Source organism: Cryptomeria japonica, chromosome 5 (assembly GCF_030272615.1).
Source record: "Cryptomeria japonica chromosome 5, Sugi_1.0, whole genome shotgun sequence".
Classification (NCBI taxonomy): domain Eukaryota; kingdom Viridiplantae; phylum Streptophyta; class Pinopsida; order Cupressales; family Cupressaceae; genus Cryptomeria; species Cryptomeria japonica.
Window position 1 is genome coordinate 582363444 of NC_081409.1, and position 8495 is coordinate 582371938.

Here is an 8495-nt window from a genome sequence, read left to right on the forward strand (position 1 = left end):
GCCAACTTTTCACTATCATGCTAGAGAAATAATTATTTATCTTCCTTTTCCACATCAATAATTAAACAAGTGCCACATAGTGGCTAGTACTTGCCTTGTTTTTAGTATAGTTTTAATAATAATTATGATTTAATTTTAATAATGATTATATTTTAAAAATTATAATAATTAAGATAAAAAAATTAAACATAATTATTTCATAATAATTAAAATTTTAGTAGAAAAAATAATATAAATTAAAGAAAAATAATTGTTTTAAGATGTTAAGGAAAAGTAAAATTATTTTTAAAAGTTTTGAGATTTTAGATTTTTTAAATATAAATTTAAAGATGTTGATTGCAAACAGTATTATTATTGTATATTCTATCCAATAAATTAAATTAAATATAGATATAATTAATTATAGGATAAAATTAATTATTTTTTAGTCATTTAATTATGTTTTATGTTTTGTTTTATTCTTATGTTATTTTTTAATTATTATTTAGGTTTGTTTTTTTTACATGGTATTAGAGCTAAAAACTTTCTAATAAGATTAAGATATGTTGGATTAATATTCTTTTAGTTATATAAGATTCCAAGTGATTCAATCTATTTGTGTGAATACAAAAATTTTCTTAACATGGGTTTTGCAAATGAAAGTTTTTCAATCAAATATAATTTTAACTAAAATAATTACAAAATAATTTTTTTTTAAAAGTTGGTGTATTTCAAGAATTAAAATAATATTAAATTGTTAAAAATATTATTTTAATAAATTTTTGGTAAATTAATATGTCTGTACACTTAATAAAATAAATAAATAAATAAATAATTTATTGAGATTATTGATTGTGTTTGCCTTTACATCAACAAAAGGTTAAATTTAAAATTAAGTATTATAGATAAAAGATATATTAAATATATATAATTTTAAAAATATTAAACCCCAAGATATATCTCTTAACATTTATAAATAAATATATTTAAATTATTTACACAAATACATAATCTAATTATTAATTAATTGAAAATTAATTAAAAACAACATGCCTGAGTTATAGAAATCTTATAAAATCAATTAACTCAAGTTAAAAAATAAAAAATAAAAAATAAAATTATTATGGATTTCCTAAAAATCCGCTTATAACAACTAAAAAACTCATTACAATAGTATTGCCTAACGACAAGTACTAACAAGTGCCACATAGTGGTGAGTACTTGCCTTTGTGTCGCAAGAAACGAATATTTACATTGTTAGCAATAATCATTTACAATATAAGTGAAATGAATATTCACATTGTTAGCAATAATCATTTACAATATAAGTGATTTGATCATAAAATATAAACGAAGTTGAATATGAATGTACACAACTTATTTTAATAACTTAATTTATATCAATAAATTATGCAAAATGTTTTTGTTATTTGAAATGTTTTTACAACATATGTTTACAATAAATACAAGAGAGATATTACATCAAATGCATTTGTTTCTATTTGGTGTGTTGTTTTGTATACAATTTTCACCATGCATAAGTCTTATTGCATTTGTACTTACTAGTCTAGCCATTCTTTGAGAGCTCGAATAGTCCTGAAAAATTATATTGGATGTAAGATACTTAGCAATTTTATCAATGTTACAAATATGCATAAAAGATGTTTTAAAATATCGTTATAAGATACTTAGCAATTTTATCAATGTTGCAAATATGCATAAAAGATGTTTTAAAATATCGTTAGCTATTGTTTGTGACTTGTAATGGGGACCAAAGGTACTTGTATAAATTTTGAAGAGTTTCATAAAAATGATGTTTTTCCAAAAAAAAAAACTCAATCATGAGCTAATCTTTAGTATTTCATTTTGCTAAGATCCCTACTCTCCTTACATTTTACAATAATAAATTGATTTATTATTATTTTTAATATTAATTTTGTTATCAAGTAAATTTTCAATATGAATTTTTTATTTAATATTATAAATATATGATAAATTATATATATTAAAAAAATAAAATATAATTCTTAATAGATCATAGTTCAAGATTAATTGTCATGACTTTTTAGTTTTTTATGTATATTAATTAAATAAAATAAATAAATTTTCAATATGAATTTTTTATTTAATATTATAAATATATGATAAATTATATATATTAAAAAAATAAAATATAATTCCTAATAGATCATAGTTCAAGATTAATTGTCATGAATTTTTAATTTTTTATATATATTAATTAAATTAAATAAATTTAATATGATAATATTTTTATAAAAATAATCAATAAAACTAATTAATCTAAATATTTAACACCAAACTACTGATATGCTTGGTATTGAGCTACCAGAAAAAATGAATGATTAATGTGGTTGCCCTCATTGTGATATGTTTTAATTGAGAAATTTTTATATTATAATTTTTTGTTTTATGGGGAATGCTTTGGAAGCAGCTTCAATTGATGGACTACTGGAATATCAAAAATTACATTATTAATCAATACCTATATTCCCACCAAAATGGTTGTCACGAACATTATTTGTTTTAGATTTCGAAAAAATCCACTTATAACAACAAAAGTTGTATTGGCCAATCAAGAAACAAAACAATAATTTTTATAATATGTAAACTTAAAAATTGCACAAGTAACTTTAGAAAATAAAAATATTTTTAAAAACAAAAATAAAACCTTGTTTGTAACTGGTTCAAATTAATTTTTTTTAATAACTAGTTAACTGTAAAAAGGAAAAATTCATTACAATAGTATTTGCCTAACGACAAGTACTAATAATTCCAAAATTTCAAAACAAAAAATTAAAGAAAAAGAAATTTCAAAAAAAAAACAAAAAAAAAAACTTTGCTTTAGGTACATGACATGGTGCGCATTATTATACTGGGAGCTTATTTTTCATATCACTTCATTACTATTAACAATAATCCCCATAAAAACATACTTGAATGTTCTTCACAACTCTAATAGTTGTTCTTCAGGGGCATATCTAACAAAACAAAAGAAATTGCAAACTTTTCACTATCGTGGTAGAGAAATAATTATTTATCTTCCTTTTCCACATCATTAATTAAACAAGTGCCACATAGTGGCTAGTACTTGCCTTGTTTTTAGTATAGTTTTAATAATAATTATGATTTAATTTTAATAATGATTATATTTTAAAAATTATAATAATTAAGATTAAAAAAATTAAACATAATTACTTCATAATAATTAAAATTTTACTAGAAAAAATAATATAAATTAAAGAAAAATAATTGGTTGAAGATGTTAAGGAAAAGTAAAATTATTTTAAGAGTTTTGAGATTTTAGATTTTTTAAATATAAATTTAAAGATGTTGATTGCAAATAGTATTATTATTGTATATTGTATCCAATAAATTAAATGAAATATAGATAAAATTAATTATAGGATAAAATTAATTAATTTTTAGTTATTTAATTATGTTTTATGTTTTGTTTTATTCTTATATTATTTTTTAATTATAATTTAGGTTTGTTTTTTTACATGGTATTAGAGCTAAAAACTTTCTAATAAGATTAAGATATGTTGGAATAATATTCTTTTAGTTATATAAGATTCCAAGTGATTCAATCTTTTTGTTTGAATACAAAATTTTCCTTAAAATGGGTTCTACAAATGAAAGTTTTTCAATCAAATATAATTTTAACTAAAATAATTACAAAATAATTTTTTTTAAAGTTGGTGTATTTCAAGAATTAAAATAATATAAAATTGTTAAAAATCTTTTTTTAATAAAATTTTGGTAAATTAATATGTCTGTACACTTAATAAAAAATAAAATAAAATAAATAATTTATTGAGATTATTGATTGTTTGTGCTTTACATCAACAAATAGTTAAATTTAAAATTAAGTATTATAGATAAAAGATATATTAAATATATATAATTTTAAAAATATTAAGCGCAATATATATTTAAATTATTTATGCTAAAACATAATCTAATTATTAATTAATTGAAAATAAATAAAAAAACAACATCTAAATTGTATTTAGCCAATAACTATACAAAAAAATAATTTTCATAATTTATACTGGTAAAAATTGTACAATTAAACTTTGGTAAATAAAAAGATTGAAAAAATTAAAAGTTAAAATTTGTTTGTGATTGGTTCAAATTAATTTTTTTCATAACTAGTTAACTGGGAAAATAAAAAACTCATTACAATAGTATTGTCTAATGGCAAGTACTAATAACATAAATTTGGATTCATATACCCTCCTACTCTCATCTCTCAACCCAATTTCTCTGAATATTTTAGTTTCTAGATATGATTTGTCACTTACACAAAATATATATATCTCAACTACATCTATGGATCTTTTTTTTTATCTTTCATTAAACTCCTTAACATTTGAACCTCATACCATTTGTGCACTTTTGTATAGATGGTTGAGAAAGTCGTTACGTTTCTTTAAATACTTCTAAGATGGTCCAATGGAGAAGCTTCAAGAAGCTTCAAGAATTATTTTTCTAGACAAAAAATAGGGTTCCATAAGACCAAAAAATGATAGAGTAATTAGAATCATTTTCTATAAATAGGATCCCAAATATTTTAATTTGTAATTGAAGTGATTGCATTTAGAATGGGGTTAGAAACTGGTCCCATTAGAAAAAAAAATTGCAACTTATCAATCATTTGAAATTTTTAAATTTTCTAAAATTATATTTTTTATAATTTTATATTATTATACTATGTAATACAAAATAACAAAATTCATGAAATTACGAACTTTTATAAATTTTTAAGTTTAAACCTCTAAACTTTAACTGTAGTGCACTTCACTTATTAATCATTTGAAAGTTTTAAATTCTTTCAGATTAATTTTTTTATCATTTTATATTATTATACTCTATTATACAAAACAACAAAATTCATAAAACCATTCCGTAAATTTTGAAAGTTAAACTCATGAACTTTTAAACATGACAAAATTCATTATTAGACTACCTACTTTAAAATACTCAGATAAATTTTCAATAACAGGAGTAAAGTTTTGTAAAAAGCACTCAACGGCAATGTTGGTTTTTAATTGCATAAATCATCAACCTAAGTGTTTTTCCGTTTTTTCAAACAGCAATGATTCATTAATTCGAAGGTTTAAAGGCATTCGAAGATTTTTTAAGATATTCTTGTAAAATTCATTTTGTGCACTAATGCAATCTACAAAGCCACATTTCTAAGAGGCATTCCATCTTATTCATATTGTATCCTCTTAATTCTTTCTGAATTCCATTGTGTCTATATTTTTTATCTAAGCCTTAATTAGTTGCATACACATCTACCAGAACAGTAGCAGCTGCAACATCTGACAAAATTCCTCTATCCTTAATGCTTTAATGGATGCTCCAAAGCTCTCATTTGGCACACGCTGGGAGGATGCTGGTAGATTGGCTTCACACCGGCCAATTTCATTTGTTGAAATGAAAGTTCCTGAAGCCTTTTCACCAAATCTATTTTGTGCATATCCTGCAATCATGGCATTCCATGAAACCACATTTCTTTGAGGCATTCGATCAAACATCTCCAACGCTGCCTGCTGAGGACACTATGTATGGCACCCAACAAACTTATGGAGAAGCACGGAAATAGCGTTTGAATTTGAGTTTGGTTCTCGAGAACAGAACGGATTAATCCGGCCCAGACCAGCCACCTAAGCGGTCAAAGGTTGGTGTGTGCTGTTTAGGTCAAAGGTTGGTGTGTGCTGTTTAAGCCAGCCTGCTTGCCTGCTTGTATTAGTTCCTTTGGGGATTTCACTAGTGATTTCATGACAAGAGTTTATTTAGAGTATAAAACTAATAAATGTCATTTAAGTTGTAATGTAAATAGAAGTAGAGTATAAGACTAATAAATGTCATTTAAGTTGTAATGTAAATAGAAGTAATATGAGTTAATTAAGGATTATACATTTTGATATGAAAATTTGGGTACTAATATGAGATTTCTATTATAAGATGATAAATTTGCGTATGTATGTATCAATCTAGTTTACTCCAAATCATTGAGACTCAATGTATTGCATATCGAACCATATATATTTAAGATCTATTTCTTACATATAGGTGTAAGCTTATCTCATTAGATTATATTCTTTCGCATTAATTTATTTAGAACACTTTTACCTTTTCCATGAGTTAATGTCCCACTCTTATTTGAACAATGTTCTCATTGAAAATGTATCTAAATGATACTCTAACTTAACTTCTAAATCAAAACATTAATTAAAATTCATTGAACTACCTTTTCTCCTCAAATTGATAAAATATCTTGATATGTTCAAGGCATTAGATTAGAACCACGCGTGTATGGACATTAGAATTACAATTCATCACTTGCAATTACCATCCACCTTGAATTACATAAGGCACAAGGTGAGCTGACTCCATCACTTCTATTCCATAGCTTTTTGTCTTTCATTAAATAGAACATCTCTAGTATTCCCATATATAAATATTGTTAAAGTATTTTTGAATAATATATTTAATTATTAATATGATTATAGATGGTAGATTTGTAACATTACATCTTTCTTAGTTCGAATTTTTAATAAATAACTATTGGTTAATCAAAATTAAATTTAATGTACAAACTCTACCATTAAACAAAATAAATCATAGAACAATCATGAACTTCTATTTTTAGTTATTTTATCCAAAAATTAAAGTGAAAATGATAGGTTGTCTCTCAAATTTTCATATATTTATTTATCTTAAATTCATCAATCATCATAATAAATTATTATTAATGTAAAATATAGTATAAAAAGAATAATCATATTGTAAGTTCACTATTATTATCAAGCTTCAACAAATTTTAGAAGAAGTAGAGGTATCTTACATATAACTATGTCAGAAAAGATATTGAAAGATAGGTTTTTTCAAATGTTGATATACTAAAATTATTATTTAGGATGGATAAGAACATTGAGACTATATCTCTTTGAATCTTTTAAAAAATCTATTTTAGATAAAATGAAACATACAAACATTGTTTTATTAAAAGTAAAGATGAGATTTTAGTGGGACACTATCATTCTATAATATAGAGAAGAAGGAGAAACATTATAAAAAAAATAGTCAAGTGTGAATAGAATTATGCTTTTGATTAAAGGGTCAACCAAGTCTTGAAGGGACCCAGAACACTAATTACAAAAAGATGCCATTAGAAAACCAACAATAAACAACTAGCCATCCCACACAAAAATAGAGCAAAACTCAACAAAACAAACACAAAATACATCGGCTAATTCAAATTCTTTAAAGTTTCAATTGCCTCCACTTATAATTGAGAAAGGTTCATGGATAGCTTCTTCATATCTCTCACATCTTGTGTGGCTTGATCCAACATCTTCTTACTACTCTCCCTAGTATGAGTACATGGGCCTCCTCCTTCCTCCTATGTAACCTTCTTACCTTTCTCAACAACATCAATGTCGATGAAGAAACATTTTTCCTCCTAAGCCCTCTCGAATTTCTCGGTCATAACTCTTACACTCTCTACACTAGACTTGATAACCTTGTAGTTGAAGTTAACTAGGGTTAATAAGTTATCATTAATCCTTTTGTAGTTTGTCTCCAACCTCGTCATTCTCCCATCAAAAGTCTCCTTCATGTGCTCTATGTTCCTAACTTCTTTTTGTAGAGATCCACCATATTGCTTCCTTCCTTTTTCCATCCAATTTGAGTTCAAGTCCTTTAGGTTTTCCAGATTATTCTTGATCCCACGGATAGCAACATTGATAACATTAATCTCATGAAAAAATAATTCTGCATTCTAAAATTATCAATAGTTGCATTCCTAGCCATAGCAAGAAGATCTGAGGGATGTTCTTTGTCTAATTTTAACATGGGATAAGTGAATAGAATTATGCTAAGAGAAGCCTCAAAATTGGGTACAAATGCCTAACAAAAGTAACAAAAAAAGAACTAAAAGATAATAATTTTAATAAACAACAAAAAAATTATAATGTGTTCAAGGTCACCATAGCTTCCCATATATTTTTACCCAAAGTCTATGTCTTGCACTAGGGTTGTCCCACCTATCTAAGTGGATTGGAATATAAAGAACTTATATTGTTTGTACTATTTTTCCTCAAATAATCGTAAATTTAGTAGAACATAACCATTACCACTATAGAATGTAAAATGTGGTTACACAAATCATTTTCACATGAGCAATCTAGGGCTATCCAATTTATTGACATAAATAACTTATGTACTAGATAGGGTATCCAATTCATGGAAAAATTTATAGTAAAAAATTATTGAATTGACCTTCTAAATGTAATGGAAAACTCAATTTGAGCTCAAAGTGCTCTAAAAAAAATAGTGACCTCTTGGATTAGCCAACCTTCACATAACTTCAAACCCTTTTAGATTTTGTAATACATAATCAAATTTAACAAAATAAGAGGAGAATTTGACTTTCTTTAATGTCGTGGATTCAACCATGAGGTTAGTGAAACCCCAATGTACAC